Below are 18555 nucleotides of genomic sequence, written 5' to 3'. Positions count from 1 at the left end.
GTATTGTCCTTTAAAAGTGCTATGATTTCAGCAAATGAGATATATAAAGTATTGTCCTTTAAAAATGCAATGATTTCAGTAAGTGTGTTGCTGTTTATTTTGGTGCCTGTTAAATGGGGCCTCTGGACTGAAGGACACTGGATACAATTGATGGCAGGGGACCATACTCAAAACAGGAAATATTTACATTCTGGTTACAAAGACCAATATCCTCCTCCTCTTCTCTGAATCCTGGCAGCCAGATCTTCCCATCCTAACAATACTGGAAGAGTCTTCTCTGCGCCATCTGGTCAGTGCAAGTGGAAAGACCTAAAAAGATCCTAACATCAGAAGTGTCCTGGCTAAACTGCCCAGCTGGATAACTCTACAGTGAAAATTGTAATATGCCCACCACCCCATGCATGCATCCAGAGCTTACAGTTAGTCTTTTAGTCCTATGCTATTAAAAATGATTAAACAGGGACTTCCCTGGTGGTCCACTGGGTAATACTCCGCACTCCCAATGCAGGGGGCCCGCGTTCAATCCCTGGTTGGGGAACTAGATCCCACATGCATGCCGCAACTAAGAAGCCCGCATGCCGCAATGAATATCCCACATGCCACAACTAAGACCCAGTGCAGCCAAAATAAATAAATAAATAAATAATTTAAAACAATAATAATAAAAATAAATAAAAATGATTAAACAACCAGGAGTTATGAAACATCTGAGGAAAGCCTCTTACAGGAAAGAGAGAAAACAATAGGGGAAAAAGCACCTAACGGAAACAGACTATGCAGAATGAGGAAAATGTCAAAAGAAAAAGTATCTTTGCAAAGATGTTGCAACTATGAATCAGGAGTAGGATACTAAAAAAGGAGCTTTTGAAAAAACAGAGCTATTAGAAAAAATATAGCATAGCTGAATAATTCAATAGGTGATTTAGAATATAAAGTTGAAGAAATTTCTCAGAAAATAAAAAGAAATGAAAATATTGGAGAAAAAAATTAAGAAAATTAACAGGCCAGGAGGCCCAATATACAATCTCCCAGAGTTCCAAAAAGAACAGAGAAAATAGGGAATCAGTAGAGTATTTCAAGAAATATTCTCAGTACTAAAGAACTTCAGATTTTAGATTGAAAGAACACAGTGGATGAAAAAAAATCTATTAGGAAATTTCAGGCATGTCAGGGTCAAAGAGAAGATCTGTTATGTTTCTGAAGAAAAGGGGCAGGTCAAATACCAAGGAATAAGAATCGGAATAACTTCAAATTTCAACAGAAGCAGTGCCTTCAAAATTCTGAAAGAAATTTCCAACCTAAAATTCTGGATTCAAATAAACTATTAATTGAACCTAAGGTTATAATGAAGACATTTTTATTTGTGCAAGGTCTCACAAACTTTACCTTTCATATAGTCTTTCGCAAGAAGCTACCAGAGGATGTGCTTCATAAAAATAAGGTCATAAACCAAGCAATATGAAGACATAGGTGCAAAGACTGGGATTCAGCATAGGAGAGAGGTGAAGGAACTCCCCAGATGATGATGATGAGATATGCAAGGATGACATCACACCAGACATACAGAACATAGTGAAGCATATCAGAAGCTCCCAGAGAGGCTTTTTCAGAAAGATTAAATAATAAACTACCTTATGCATCTCCCAGACCCCAAAAATCAGAGTGAGGGACTTGTGATACTGAAATGGAGAAGGAGGAAAGGTCAATGTAAAGGTGTATTGAGGTCATTGCTGTGTAGACAGTGGCAGCTTGATCCACTAGGTCTATTGTGAACCTCTGTGATAGTTCCCACAATTGTCTCCTGAAAGACAAGTGGCTGGACCATTTATCTTGACACGCTCCTCATTAGGTGAGTTGCTGCCAGGTCATTACCTCCTGAAGTACTAAGTCGCAGCTTGTACATGGGCCATGTGGGCTCCTTCAGTGTCAGAGAAGGCCCTGAGGCAGAAAGCTGGAAGAGTAGGAGATAAATCTGAGCTCTCCCTCTGTGGCCGAAATCAGACATGGGTGGAGGGATTCAATCAGTGATGATATTATTTTTTTCTTTAAGATTTTTTTTGATGTGGACCATTTTTAAAGTCTTAATTGGATTTGTTACAGCATTGCTTAGTTTCATGTTTTGGCTTTTTGGCCACGAGGTGTGTGGGATCTTAGCTCCCCGACCAGGGATCGAACCCTCACTCCCTTGCATTGGAAGGTGAAGTCTCAATCACTGGACCGCCAGGGAAGTCCCAATCACTGATGATATTACTTCTAAGCAAAAACTTACCTAAGGTTGAACCAGATGACTTCACAGGCAAATTCTATCAAACATTTAGAGAAGAGCCAACACCTATCCTTCTCAAACTCTTCCAAAATATAGCAGAGGGAGGAACACTCCCCAACTCATTCTACGATGCCACCATCACCCTGATACCAAAACCAAAGATGTCACAAAAAAAGAAAACTACAGGCCAATATCACTGATGAACATAGATGCAAAAATCCTCAACAAAATACTAGCAAACAGAATCCAACAGCACATTAAAATGATCATACACCATGATCAAGTGGGGTTTATCCCAGGAATGCAAGGATTCTTGATTATATGCAAATCAGTCAGTGTGATAAACCATATTAACAAATTGAAGGAGAAAAACCATATGATCATCTCAATCGATGCAGAGAAAGCTTTTGACAAAATTCAACACCCATTTATGATAAAAACCCTGCAGAAAGTAGGCATAGAGGGAACTTACCTCAACATAACAAAGGCCATATATAACAAACCCACAGCCAACATCATTCTCAATGATGAAAAACTGAAACCATTTCCTCTAAGATCAGGAACAAGACAAGGTTGTCCACTCTCACCACTATTATTCAACATAGTTTTGGAAGTTTTAGCCACAGCAATCAGAGAAGAAAAAGAAATAAAAGGAATCCAAGTTAGAAAAGAAGTAAATCTGTCACTGTTTGCAGATGACATGATACTATACATAGAGAATCCTAAAGATGCTACCAGAAAACTAGAGCTAATAAATGAATTTGGGAAAGTAGCAGGATACAAAATTAATGCACAGAAATCACTTGCATTCCTATACACTAATCATGAAAAATCTGAAAGAGAAATTAAGGAAACACTCCCATTTACCATTGCAACAAAAAGAATAAAATACCTAGGAATAAACCTACCTAAGGAGACAAAAGACCTGTATACAGAAAACTATAAGACACTGATGAAAGAAATTAAAGATGATACAAACAGATGGAGATATATACTATGTTCTTGGATTGGAAGAATCAACATTGTGAAAATGACTATATTACCCAAAGCAATCTACAGATTCAATGAAATCCCTATCAAATTACCAATGGCATTTTTCACAGAACTAGAACAAAAAATTTCACAATTTGTATGGAAACACAAAAGACCCCGAATAGCCAAAGCAATCTTGAGAAAGAAAAATGGAGCTGAAAGACTCAGGCTCCTGGACTTCAGACTGTACTACAAAGCTACAGTAATCAAGACAGTATGGTACTGGCACAAAAACAAATATAGATCAATGAAACAGGATAGAAAGCCCAGAGATAAACCCACGCACATATGGTCACCTTATTTTTGATAAAGGAGGCAAGAATACACAATGGAGAAAAGACAGCCTCTTCAATAAGTGGTGCTGGAAAAACTGGACAGCTACATGTAAAAGAATGAAATTAGAACACTCCCTAACACCATACACAAAAAGAAACTCAAACTTGATTAAAGACCTAAATGTAAGGCCAGACACTATAAGACTCTTAGAGGGAAAAAAAGGCAGAACACTCTGACATAAATCACAGCAATATCCTTTTTGACCCACCTCCTAGAGAAATGAAAATAAGAACAAAAATAAACAAATGGGACCTAATGAAACTTAAAAGCTTTTGCACAGCAAAAGAAACCAAAAACAAGACAAAATGACAACCCTCAGAATGGGGGGAAATATTTGCAAATGAAGCAACTGACAGAGGATTAATCTCCAAAATTTACAAGCAGCTCATGCAGCTCAATATCAAAAAAAAAAAAAAATCCAAAAATGGGCAGAAGACCTAAATAGACATGTCTCCAAAGAAGATACACAGATTGCCAACAAACACATGAAAGAATGCTGAACATCATTAATCATTAGAGAAATGCAGATCAAAACTACAATGAAGTATCACCTCACACCCGTCAGAATGGCCATCATCAAAGAATCTACAAACAATAAATACTGGAGACGGTGTGAAGAAAAAGGAAGCCTCCTGCACTGTTGGTGGGAATGTAAATTGATACAGCCACTATGGAGAACAGTATGGAGGTTCCTTAAAAAAGTAAAAATAGAACTACCATATGACCCAGCGATCTCACTGCTGGGCGTATACCCTGAGAAAACCATAATTCAAAAAGAGTCATGTACCACAATGTTCATTGCAGCTCTATTTACAGCAGCCAGGACATGGAGGCAACCTAAGTGTCCATCGACAGCTGAATGAATAAAGAAGATGTGGCACATATATACAATGGAATATTACTCAGCCATAAAAAGAAACGAAATTGAGTTATTTGTAGTGAGGTGGATGCACCCAGAGTCTATCATACAGAGTGAAGTAAGTCAGAAAGAGAAAAACAAATACCGTATGCTAGCATATATATGGAATCTAAAAAAAAAAAGGTTCTGAAGAACCTAGGGGCAGGACAGGAATAAAGACACAGACATAGAGAATGCACTTGAGGACACCGGGAGGGGGAAGGGTAAGCTGAGACGAAGTGAGAGAGTGGCATGGACATATATACACTACCAAATGCAAAATAGATAGCTAGTGGGAAGCAGCTGCATAGCACAGGGAGATCAGCTTGGTGCTTTGTGACCATCTAGAGGGGTGGGATAGGGAGGATTGGAGGGGGACACAAAAGGGAGGCGATATGGGGATATATGTATATGTATAGCTAATTCACTTTGTCGTAAAGCAGAAACTAACACACCATTGTAAAGCAATTATACTCCAATAAAGATGTTAAAAAAAAACAAAACTTAAGGTTGGTTGAAATCAAACAAAAAACTGCCAGATATTAACTCCAGGAAAGCAAAATGTTATAAGAAAGAAAAGGTAAACTATGACCAGTGGTTGAATGCCATAAAAATGTTAACAGTAAATAATAGTCTAATCAAAATTACAGCATAATTATATTGAGAGAGGATATGGTGAGGTAGGAAAAATACCTAAATCCTCATCTCTACAGTGGGAAATCAATGAATACCTAAAAATTAGAAGTCAAGAAGTAGCTTATTTAGTGACATGGAAATAAAATAATCTGCCAAAGGAATGAAAATGGTTTTTGAAGTAAGTGAGATGGGGGAAGGGCATGCTTTTTTTGATGACAAACCTTTTAGGACTATTTGGTTATTTATGTGTGTGCCTACTTTTTTTTTTAATGTAAAGGAAGACTTTAATTAAAAGCATGTTTCTGTTACATGACAGAAACAATATGAACAAACATACAAGTTCAGCTTTTTAGATTGTACCTTACACATACTAGGCATTCAATAAATGTTGATTATAGCTAAGGTATGCATAGTGTGGAAGAAGGCAGAGTAATTGCGGGGGGATGGGGAACTGGTTAAGTAAATCCAGAAGGTCTTGTGAGAGAAGGCATTTTTTATCAAGCTCCTTTTTTTTTTTTTGGCTAAACCTACTTCCCAGCATTCTCTCCTAGTACTCCCTGGAACACCAGCACATAAAGGCCATGATCATTCCACCTTCATTGCTTGACTCATAATGGCTCTCCCATCCTGAAATTCTTGATTTTTCACCAAAAATAAATCCTTTACTTCACTCAAGGTACTCAGTTTACTTCACTCAAGCTGTAACTTTTACATGACATCTCTGTTTATTTTCTATTTTCTGTTTTCCAGAATTTCTACAGCACGTGTAGATTACACATCTTGATGTAATACTCAGTTGCCACCTACCGGTCAAACCATTTAGCCCTTACCACTTACCTTAGATAAATTACTCAACCTGTCTAGGCCTCCATCTCATCTGTTGATTGCAAATAATGGCCACTTCATATGGTTGTTAGGAGGGTTAAGTGAGATTGTGAGCATTAAAGTTTCTTGCTTATGGTGAGAAAAAAAAAAGCTCCTTTATTTTTAACCAAAAAGTTCATTAAAGGCATAAAGAGTGCATTTTCATTCTTTAGTTGTTCCTTTCAGTATGTCACGCATTGGTAGACTTACCGTGGGGCTTTTTAAATTCTGCTTTTTTCAAGTTCCTTACATGCCTTTTCATTAGAAAAATAACTGATATCTTGTATCAAAGGTCCAAGAAACTCTTCCATACCAAACCTAGCAGCAAGGATCATTTTAGGTTTTACTGAGAATTTCAGATTGTCCTAATGGATCTTACTTAGGAGAAGAATAAGAAACATTTGTTAAAAATCTACTATATTGACATCAGAAATGAATCAAATATTCTCACTCTCACCACTTGTTATTCATTGTACTAGAGTTCCTAGTCAGTTCAATAAACAAAGAAAACTAAGAAAAAAATAAAAGATTAGAAAGGAATAAAAATGCCATTATTTGCAAATAAACTGTTAGAAATCGTAAGTGAATTTGGAAAAGCAGATGGATGCACTGTCAACATAAAAAATAATTACATATACATATACTTGCAATAAACAGAAAATGAAATTTTACAAGGATACTATTTACAGTATAGAAAACCGTTAAATATCTAAGAAAATGAGATGCAAGATCTCTATACTTAAAACAATCACTGAGGACTCCAGGGGCATGTATGGAGGAAAGGCCACCTGAGGACACAGCAAGAAGGCAGCCATCTACAAGCCGAGGAGAGAGGCCTCAAGAGAAATGAACCCTCCTGACACCTTGTTCTCAGACTTCTAGCCTACAGAACTGTGAGACAATAAATTTCTGTCCTTTAAAAAAAAAAATACAAAATAAAACTATCAATGAAAAAGAGAAGACCTAAATAAATGGCAGATTATGCCATGTTAATGAATTAGATTTGATATTGTAAAAATGTTAGATTTTAAAGATTCTCTGTAATCCAAGCAGATATATGAAAATTGACAAGTTGATTATAAAATTACATAAAATGCAAAGGGCTAGGGATACCAAGGCAATCTTGAAAAAGAAACCTGGGATTCTTAGGTACCAGATTTCAAGAGTTATGATAAAGCTGCTATAGCAGTTAAAAAGTGTGACACTGGCATGAAGACAGACAATGAAATACAATTGAGAGTACAGAAACAGACCCATGCTTAGTCACCTTATGTATAACAGATACACTGCAGTGTAGTAAAAAAAAGGATAGCCTTTTCAATAAATTCTATTGAAAATTTATTGAAAACAATAATAGAAAATCAAATGAAGCTTGACTGCAACTTCACTCAAAAATGAATACCAAATAGATTGTAAATAAATAAATCTAAATCTAAATAAATAAAATATATAAAACTATAATGCTTTTAAAATAAAACATAATATCTTTATGAACTTGGAATTAAAAAAAGGTTTCCTAAACAAAACATTAATACTTTGACTATAAAAGAAAAAGTTGGTAAAACTGACCTAATTAAAATTAAGTTGCTCTTTTCACCTAAGGACACCTTTACAAGAATGGGAATACAAGCCACAAAATGGAAAAGAGGCTTGCATTACATATATCCACGAAAGACCTACTCAGAAGATATAAAGAACTAAGGCAGACAACCCAATGAAAAAATGGGCAAAGGATTTTGAATAAGCACTCCGCAAAAGGTAATGTCCATGTAGTCAATAAACGTGTGAATGTATTCACTTCCTTGGTTATCAGAGAAATGCGAATTAAAACAAAAATGCTGTACTTTACACACCCACTAAAATGAAAAAAAAAAGATAAAACCAAATATCTAAGATTGTGGAGAAACTGGGGTGCTTGCACATTGCTAGTGGGAATGATGCACACTTTGGAAAAGTTTGGCAGTTTCTTAAAAATGTTAAACATAGATTCACCATATGACCCAGCAATTCCACTCCTCTGTATCTGCCAAAGAGAAAACATGTCCACACAAAGTCTTGTATGTAAATCTCCATAGCAGCATTATTCATAATGACCAAAGGTAGAAGCAACCCAAATATCTACCAATTGGTAAATGAATATGCAGTGGAATACTATTCAGCAATGAAAATAAAGTACTGATACATGCTACAGGGTGGATGAACCTCAAAAACATGTTAAGTGTGAAAGAAACCAGTCACAAAAGATCACATATTGTAATGATTCCATTTATATGAACTGTTCAGAAAAGGTGGAATCTAGAGACAGAAAGTAGACTAGTGGTTGCATGGGGTAGGGGTTAAGAATGAAGAGTGACTGTAAATGGGCGTGAGGTTTCTTTTTGAGGTAATGGAAATATTTTAAAATTAGATTGTGTTGATAGTTGCATAACTCTGTAAACTTGCTAAAAATCATTTATCTACAGACCTAAAATGACCGAATTTTATGGTATGTAAAATGTACCCCAATAAAACCAAACAGAGAACGAGAACATCCAAGGGGTCAGTAAACACTTTGAAAAGGTATTTACTTCATTAGTTACCAGGGAAAAACAAATTAAAATAATAATGCTGCTACAAAATGAATCCACAATACAGTGCTATTGCACATTCCCCCAGAATGACTAAAATGAAACAGGAGGAAAATATGAAGCTTTGATGGGGGTATGGAGCAACTGGAACTCTTATATACTGTTCATTGGAGTGTAAATTGGTACAGTATACCTTTGAAAAACTAAAGATGAACATACACATACCTTATAATCCAGCATTTCCAATTCTAGATCTGCCCCTAAAAAACATGTTCACCAAAAGACACATAAGATTGTTCACAGCAGCATTATTCATAGTCACCAAAACTTGGAAACAACCCAAATGTCCATCGAGAGTAGAAAGAATAAGTTGTGGTATATTCACAGCTCAAAATACTACAGTACCATCAAAAAGAATGAACTCCTACCAACAACAACATGGATTTCAATCCTCAAGAAATTTAAGTTCTTTGTAAGAATTCAGACATTAAACGTATACTGTATAATTTCACTTAAATGAAGTTCAAGAACAGGCAAACTATAGTGTTAGAAATCAGGATGATGGTTACCTTTGAGGAAGAGTGAGGGAATAAAGATTGAGATGGGGCATGAGGGGATGCTTTAGAGGTGCTGGAAATGTTACATACTTTCATTTCTCAGCAAGCTGTACACTCAGGATTGACGCATTTTTTTCTGTATGTACTTATATTGATACTTCAATAAAAACATTTATTAGAATCTGTGCCAAGACCTGTACTGGGGAGAAATATTATCTAATTTTCACATTAATCCTATGAGATAGCAGGGTTCCTACTTTATAAATTAGAAGACCAGAGGTTAGTCATTGTCACAGATTGGGTTCTCTAGAAGCAAACATCAAGATGGAATTAGAAGTGCAGGAGATTTATTTTAGGAAATAACCTGTGTGGAGAGCAAAAGGAAGTGTGAACAGGGTAAGCAGGAAGACTGTCAGTGCAGAGCTGGCACATGTGAAATGAGAAGGGGAGGAAGGAGGATTGCATAGAGCCTCAGACTGCAGTGCAGCTCTGAGAACACCTTGGCCAGTCAATGGGGAGCTCCAGAGCAAAGAATGTCCACTAAGGAATCCCGAGTTGGAAAGGAATGGCTCAGCTTTCAAACCCATACAGAAGAACTCAGTCGTTAGCTGGGAGCAGCCCAGGGAGAGCTTGGCCAATGCTGAGGTGAATTCTGAAGGTTAACTAATTTCTTGCAGCAGGTTCTCTCTTGAAGGGAGATCTAACCGACGCATATCTACAGCTGTCACACTCACATATTAAGTTGTTTGGAAAGTTGGGATGAATCTGTCTGAAGCCAGACAGTCCCTTTATGACTACTTAAATGGAGACCTATCAAGTGTAGCTCAAATATCTAAGAAAACCATTAAACAAATCCATATTTCTAAAGGAAACAATATTTGGAAACATAAAGAAGGGAGTAAAGGGCATTCCAGGCAGAGGAAATTGTATCTGAAATAAACATAGTTGAGAGTTAAGCTCCTGTATCAGGGTTCTTTGGCTGTTCTTTGGTTGTTATGGATTAAAGAAAAAGCTGAAAACTAGGTTCAGAGAAGACCTAAGAGCAGGAGACAGTGGATAGTCCCTTTGGGCCCTCAGAAGGAACCCACTCCAAAAGACTTCTGCACTGTGTCCTTTCACTCAAGAACCAGGTTCCTAGGGAAGAGAATCCGCTTGGCCTGGGTTTGGTTATTCCTTGGTCACGGAGGGTGCAGTACCTTGAACAATAGTCCCACTGAGAAACCCAAAGCAGAAGAAGGAATGGATATTGGGCTTTTGACAAGAAGGAGAAATGGATGCTGGGCTGATAAAAGAAACAGATGTCCTGTATAGTTATAAACCGTCACTTGATGAAGCTTAAAAAAACAAACCCATTCACGAAGTGTGAGTGAAGTGGTTCACTAAATCACTATGATCTTCAACCACAAGTTCTTTCCTCGGTAATTGTGGTAAGTGTAAGATTTAACACGTTCTAAATATGACATTTAATTTTGGGTATATGACTTCATCCTGGTCATGTTTCTCAAATCTAAATCTTCCTGGATTAGTTACTTCAGTGTGATTATCTTGTGATAACTAGAGGACACAGAGAATCCTGTGATCTGGATTGAGCACCTGCCTGGGCATCTCAGCCATTTATTTGACCTTTAAATGCTCCATATAAAGCACTGACTCTATCAAGCTTTCAAATATATATTTCTCAGTTTATGGTTTCTGAAAACCCACAGTGGATACCAATGTCCACTTAAATTCCTTAAAGCCCAGTTCCAAAGTCTCCTCGAGGATCCCACACCTCTTGTGCATCCTTGATTAAAGCGCCTATTGCTAAATAATAGGTATTTCTGTTCTCTCTTAAGGGTAAGAGCAATGACACATTTGCATCCCCAGCACCTAACACTTCCTGACACATCATCGGTGAATAGTAAATGCTCGTTGAATCAAACTACAATAGAATGAACATTGTGAATCAGTAATGGAGTAACTCATTCAGTGGTGTAACTTGTTCATGGGTGTAACTCTAAGAAAAACTTTTGTTGCCTCTTAGAATCTAGCTCGTGCAAAACACAGATACATTACAAGAACCTGCCAGTTTTCTGAAAGTTAGGAAAGTCGTGTGGGTAAATCATTTTAGAATGTTGAGCCTAGGTATCCAGGCTCAGGGTCTAGGCAACCAATTATTTAAAACCATTGAGCCTAGGTACCTAGGCTCAGAATCTAGGGTCAGTCAGGGTCTAGGCAACAAAACAGAAAACCATAGTAGGTATTTTACTAGAGGAGAATCAAAAGAATATAGGGGATTGTTACAGATGTTGGAGGACTGAAAGAGCAAAAATAAGACATTAAGACAACTCAGAACAACTGCAGGAAGCAGTTACCAGCAATAGGGTTGGAGGAACAGAAGGGTAGAGTATGGGATCACCAGAACCTGGGGGCTCAGAGAAGACCCACCATATTAGAGCTCCGGCCCCAGGAAGGGTCTGCTGCCTGGCTGCCACAGCTCATCAGGCGCTCAGAGGAAAGGTCCCATGAAGTTGGGGCTCAGACCTTGAGGAGAGGAGCTGCCGCTGGTTCCTCTGAAGGTGTGTGATAAGCCTGGTTCTGGAAGGGCTAAAAAGCTGGAGTTAAGGAATAGCAAGAAACAGGCAGGAAGCTTTTTTCTCTTCCTCTGCTATCCATTGTCCTAATGTCTCCAGTTGGTCCACCCTAACTGGAATGGATTCTGGAAGATACAGTTTGCAGACTTCTAGCCCCGGTATAACAGAACAGAATATAAAAGGGTTAATTTGGAGCTGAAAGACATTAAATAGGCAAATAATATACTTAGGGGTATTGTTTGACCTAGATTGTTATGTAGGGATCACTTTAAATATGATCCTCAAAAGAGGGACTAACGTGCCATCTAAATGCAAATGGCAAGAATGTCACCTATTACATCTGTGTCACATTCCCTTAGCAATTTTTTAAAAAATAAATTTATTTGTTTTTCGGCTGTATTGGGTCTTCGTTGCTGCACACAGGCTTTCTCTAGTTACGGCGAGCAGGGGCTACTCTTCGTTGCGGTGCACAGGTTTCTCACTGCAGCGGCTTCTCTTGTCGCGGAGCATGGGCTCTAGATGCGCCGGCTTCAGTAGTTGTGGCACGTGGGCTCAGTAGTTGTGGTGCATGGCCTTAGTTGCTCCGTGGCATGTGGGACCTTCCAGGACCAGGGATCCTGCATTGGCATGTTCCCTGCATTGGCAGGAGGATTCTTAACTACTGCGCCACCAGGGAAGTCCCAGCAACTTATTTTCTTATATCAGTAAAGTTGGAATTTTAAAGACACTAAATATAGGTATAATTGCTTTACATCCATTTCACTGAGGCCCTTTATCTAACCAGCTTTCTAGTAAGACTTCATAAGGGAAGACTCGTATGATATTTATTGGCAACTAATATCTAAATAATTCTCTGCAAATTACTTTTTCTTTATATTTCCACATAATTCTCTGTACTTCTATACCACTAAGTTTTAGCAGAGCAAGTTAGAAATTTTCAGTATGTGGTAAAGCAACAATAAATTAATAGTCTTGAAATATATCTTACAATTGATGAAATATACCTTACAACTGATGAAATATTATCTAATCCACTCTGATTAGCCAAAATACAGTGACTCAGTCTACTTTTTCATTGTGGTTCCTGTAAATTCGGATGATAGGCTTAAACTGCTCTCAGCCTTTGAAAATGCACATGGATTCTAATTTCTAGCATATGGCATATCCTTTGAGAAAGCCTTCCAACATTCAGTTTAATTCAGCATATTCATATCAATCCCCTACTAAGGGTATGGCAGTGAACCACAGACTTGGAGAGATGTGAACATGAGTAAAACAAAGTCAGTGCTCAGCACAAAAGTTTAATTTGAGATGGACATAGACAAAATAGCTCTAAAATTGGGCAGACTGGCAGTGTAGTGGAGATTGTTTCCAGCTGGAAGATCTGGTAGGAAGTTTTATACAATGTGGCATTAGACCTGGGTCTTAAAGTCGGTTTCACTTTCCTTCCTGAGACGAGTTGAAGAATGCTTTGCCAATGTCATCTCAACAGTCAATATTTATCGAACATATTATGGTTTCCATTATATTAAAAGCTAAATCTTGTCTTCCCAACTTGAAACAGTGTTTGTGTGTGTGTGTGTGTGTGTGTGTGTGTGTGTGTGTTAGATTAACACATATGTACTCCCCTTTATCAAACTGTCTCTACTTGATATTAAGATAGCAATGATGGGAATGAAACCACAGAAACCTTGCAGAAAAAAAATTTATTTTTTGGCTGTGCCGCACTGCATGCAGGATCTTAGTTCCCCAACCAGGGATCAAACCTGTGCCCCCTGCAGTGGAAGCGTGGAGTCCTAGCCACTGGACCGCCAGGGAATTCCCCAGAAAAATTTTTTTAATTGTTGGCATTTCCATACATAACTCTCCAAAATGCAGATAACTTAAAATAATATAATACCACACTCTGTACTTGCTTCTATTGACTTGCCACACTGTATTCTAATTATATTTCTAATTAATTCTAATTATAATATATCCTAATTAATTCCCTCTGGAATTAATCCCTGAGAACAAGGACTGTATGTTAACTTTGTATCTACAGTATGTTACAGGAAATGGTTACTCAATAACTTTCTATTTCTATGACTATTTCCCAAGAGAGAATTTCAAGATATTTCAGTAATCCACAAAATCTTAACTTTTCTGCCACTTATTCTGTAATGTTTTTACTGAGTCTCAGCTTATCACAGCCCTTCTGGTACAGGAAACAGCACCCCTATCTCCATCACTTTGCTGTCCTTTGGTGTCCTTTTCTTCCCCAAGAATCCTTTTACACTCCTTCAAGGGACCAGGGCATTCCTGCTTTCTCCTGTCTGCTCCAAATCAAAAACCTGCTCTCAAGAGCCCCCATTTATGGCAGCATGATACAACAGAGCTAGATGGTGATTCAGTACCTCACCCTCCTTTTAGCAGAGGAGAGAGGCCCAGAGAGGGTAATCAACTGCTCAGAATTGTACAGTTAGTTATAAGGAGATGGGATTTGAACTTAGACCTCTTAATGGCCAAAAGAGTGCTCTTTCTAACATATAACGTAGCCTTGTATTAATAGGCCATTTATAGCCTAAACTAGCACTCCTTTTTCAGGTATTTGCCTTCTTTCAAGATCAGAACTTAAGCTAAATTAATAACGTGGAACTTTATGTTCCATAGGATATTGGTGGGGGGGTGTCATAGAGCTCTTTTGAGGTTCCTAAAATTGTATCATACAGCTGCCTACAAAACAGCCTTATGTCACACAGGAAGTAACTCACAGCTTACATTTTATTGAGAGAAACAAGGATAACGTCATTGGCATCTGCAATGTGCCAGAAACTGTGTTACAAACTTTACATGTGGGATTTCATTTCATCTTTAAAACAAGTCAGTGAGGTAGCTATTATCACCCTATTCATATTTATAAATGTATATACTCATAAAATTTTGATAATATAAAAAGTTATATATTTAGAAACAGGGTAGAAAAGTACAGTAGGTATTTCTCATGCTTTGTGACTGTCTTTGAAAACCCTTCCTACATCACAGTAATTTCCCACATTGTGAATCTGGACTCCCCAAGGCAGAAGCCCAAACTCTCTTGCTCAGCACCTTGGCAGCTAGAGTGCAGGCTCTCCCAGGCAGGCGTACTCACACAAGTCTCAGTCGAAAAAAGAGCAGCATGAGGAAGCAGGTGCTGTGTTGACTCCGTTTTTTCTGGCTTGGATGGCGACGAGGAGTCCGGTCTTCAGTGGCAGGAATGGTGGAGAGTCGTGTGTGTAGTGTCCACTCATCTACAGCACCAGTGGCAGCAGCACTGAGGTCTGGCTGAGGCAATCCCGCACAGGGGGTTTGGTATTGTTTCTGGCTGCATAGGCTCCAGATCTGACTCTGACTCTCCCAGAGATTCTCCAAACTATTTAATATCCCTTAATAAATCCTTAAACTAGCTAGTGTAAGGAACTAGCGGCTTCTGTGGTTGGCAAGTAAGATCCCAGTTCCCAAATCAAGACCACGGTGGGATATCACCTCAGTCCCATTAGGATGACTACTATGAAAGAAAGAGGGGGGAGGAAGGGAAGGGAGAGGAAGGGAGGGCAGGGAAGGAAAAAAAATGTTGGCAAGGATGTGGGAAAATAGGAACCCTGTGCACTGTTGGTAGGAATGTAAAATGGTATAGTTGCTGTGAAAAACAGTATGGTGGTTCTTCAAAAAATTAAAAATATAATTACCATATGACCCAGCAATCCTGCTTCTGGGTATGTACCAGAAAGACTGAAAGCGGAGTCCTGAAGAGATATTCGTGCACCCATGTTCATAGTAGTGTTATACACAGTAGCTAAAATGTGAAAGGTACATAGAGTAGTCAAAATCACAGAGACAGAAAGTAGAAGGGTGGTGGCCAGAGGCTGTGGGTGGAAAGGGGAAATTATTCTTTAATGGGTACGGAGTGTACATTTGCAAGATGAAGTGTTCTGAGATATATGGTGATGATGGTTGCACAACAATGTGAAAGCACTTAGTACCACTGAACTGTCCACTTTAAACTGGTTAAGATGGTGTGTTGTGTGAATTTTACTACAATTTTTTTTAAAAAGTTGGCAGTACCAAGTGCTTGCATGAATCTGGAGCAACTGGAACTCTCACATATTTCTGATGGGAATGCCAAATGGTACGGCCATTTTGAAAAACCATATGGCAGTACCTCAGAAACTTAAACATACATTTACCATACAATCCAGCCGTTCCAATTCTCAGTATTTACCCAAAAGAAATGAACACATATGCCCACGGAAAAAATTATTCACAAACAGGTGTCAGCGATGGAGGAAAGGGCAACATGAGGGATACTTGTAGTGATAAAACTGTTCTGTAGCTTGACTTTATCAATGTGAATACCCAGTTGTGATACTGTACTATAGTTTTGCAAAATGTTATCATTGGAGGAAACTGGGGAAAAAAGTTTTTGAGATCTCTATGTGAATCTAGAATTATCTCAAATTAGAAAGGTTAATTTTTTTAAAACTCTTTTAAACATTAATTAATTAATTAATTAATTTTGGCTGCTTTGGGTCTTCGTTGCTGTGCGTGGGCTTTCCCTAGTTGTGGCGAGTGGGGGCTACTCTTTGTTGCGGTGCGCAGGCTTCTCATTGCAGTGGCTTCTCTTGTTGCGGAGCACCGGCTCTAGGCGCGTGGGCTTCAGTAGTTGTGGCACACAGGCTCAGTAGTTGTGGCTCGTGGGCTCTGGAGCACAGGCTCAGTAGTTGTGGCACACGGGCTTAGTTGCTCCGTGGCATGTGTGATCTTCCCGGACCAGGGCTTGAACCCGTGTCCCCTGCATTGGCAGGCGGATTTTAAACCACTGAGCCACCAGGGAAGTCCCTAGAAAGGTTAATTCTTTAAAAAAAAAAAACAAACAAAAAACTCCCAGACCAATACACGAAGTAATTTTCCTGGTTTCACACAACCAAAAAAGCATAGAACCCAGAGATGAACCCAGGTCTGGTTCGTCCTCCATCACATGCTGTCTCCTTTCTTAGAGATCATCCCATGGGCAGCATGATGTGGTGGGAAGAGTGTGCTCTGCCAGTGGAAAGTGCTGGCTTCCTGAGTAGAAACCCCTGGGGGTGTTTCTTAGTTCTCTGAGTGACGAAAAAGATGTTTTTCCTGGATTGATAGGTGTTAAGTGAATCTATAAATTTACATATGTTGTCAGTAAAGTATTGAATACATTTTAGTGTAAATGAAATTCCCACCTAAAAAGAAAACAGTATACAGAGATCATTAGAATAATACCAATTAAAGCTAACATGATTAGAGCACTCATTTATGTTCACAACTTTAAGAGGTAGCTAATTTCTAGGTTGCAGATGAAACAAATGAAGCCTAAGGAAGTTGAGTAACTTGCCTCACAGATGGTTCATAGCAGAGCTGGATTTGATCCCAGGCAGTCTGGCTCCAGAGTTCATCCTCTTAATGGGAACCTCAGGTGAGATGATATTGTAGAAAAAGAAATATGTTGCTGGTGAAGGATTTCTTATCATTTAACAGGAATATTGTTTAAATTCATATTTTTTACAGAGACCTACATGTGGATCCAGTTTAGATGCTTCACAATAATATCTCACTACTAATATTTGACAATGAGCCATTCTTATGAAAGCTATTTACAAGAACAGGATTTCCCCATGTGGTGGTAACTATGATCTTCATTTAATCCTTGGCATGCATGCAGCTTAAAGATGACTTTATGAAACTATTTAGATCTTTTGGAGCAATGGACGCCTAAAAATTCAATGGGAAATGTATCTAGGGTACCAAAAATATTCTTTACTTATTCTTTAAGTAAAGAATATTTTTAAAATGCAAATGATTTCTACTTCCTACCCTCCTCCTCCACCTTGTCACACACATGAATATTTGTTTTGATACTGGGTTTTCTTAAGGCAGATTTACACTTCTTTAACCATGTAATTAGAGCTATTTAATTTAAAGCCACAGTGTGGTACAACAGGTGGAAAGAATACAACTCAGAATTGAGACAGGTTCTAGCCCTGTTTGTTGCCTAGAACAAAATTGTTTTTTTACATCTTTATTGGAGTATAATTGCTTTACAATGGTGTGTTAGTTTCTGCTTTATAACAAAGTGAATCAGCTATATGTATACATATATCCCCGTATCCCCTCCCTCTTGAGCCTCCCTCCCACCCTCCCTATCCCACCCCTCTAGGTGGTCACAAAGCACTGAGCTGATCTCCCTGTGCTATGCGGCTGCTTCCCACTAGCTATCTAGTTTACATTTGGTAGTGTATATATGTCCATGCTGACAAAGGATTAATCTACAAAATTTGGTTTCTTGACTCCTAAAAAGTCATTTAGATTTTTGGTAGCTGTTTCCTCAAATGCCAAATGTGCCCTCTCTCCTTCACAGAACCTGGTGAAGTGTTTTGAGAAGCAAAAAGTACAATGTGAATTCCAGCCCTCCAAGGTCTATCTCGCTTCCTCCAGGGAAGATACTCGCTGGGAGGGGAGGCAGGAGAGCGGGCTGTGCACGATGATACAGTGCTTGGTCTCCGGAAAGTCTCTTCTCAGCCTCCAGAGCCCAGCGTGGTGTCTGACTCAGGTCAGCACCCAGCAGAAGTCTGCTTTCCAAACAGCTATTTCTGTGCCATGGGTTGAAGCTGAAGTTCACAAAGTAATTTATGTTCTTTCTTATTTATTGTCTCATACATTTTTTTTGACATTTACCTTTTCCCTAGAATGTAATGATTCAAAAATCATACAAGCCCAGAAATGTACGTAGACTGTCTACAATTAAGTGTGGTTAGCAATCATCTGTCCAGAGTGGCAG

The 18555-nt window shown here is 38.5% G+C and overlaps 1 long non-coding RNA gene across 1 annotated transcript; it reads left to right on the top strand.

Moving 5' to 3' along the window:
* Positions 1-17089: 17089 nt before the first annotated feature.
* LOC309802696 lies at positions 17090-18368 on the top strand. The gene is made up of 3 exons (XR_014293855.1): positions 17090-17193; positions 17286-17400; positions 18136-18368. It is a non-coding gene; the product is annotated as an uncharacterized lncRNA (long non-coding RNA).
* Positions 18369-18555: the final 187 nt, after the last annotated feature.

This window comes from Mesoplodon mirus (assembly GCF_964341445.2).
Source record: "Mesoplodon mirus genome assembly, chromosome: 4".
In the NCBI taxonomy this organism is placed as follows: Eukaryota; Metazoa; Chordata; class Mammalia; order Artiodactyla; family Ziphiidae; genus Mesoplodon; species Mesoplodon mirus.
Note: the sequence above shows the minus strand (reverse complement) of the source record. Positions and strands in the feature narration are given on the sequence as shown.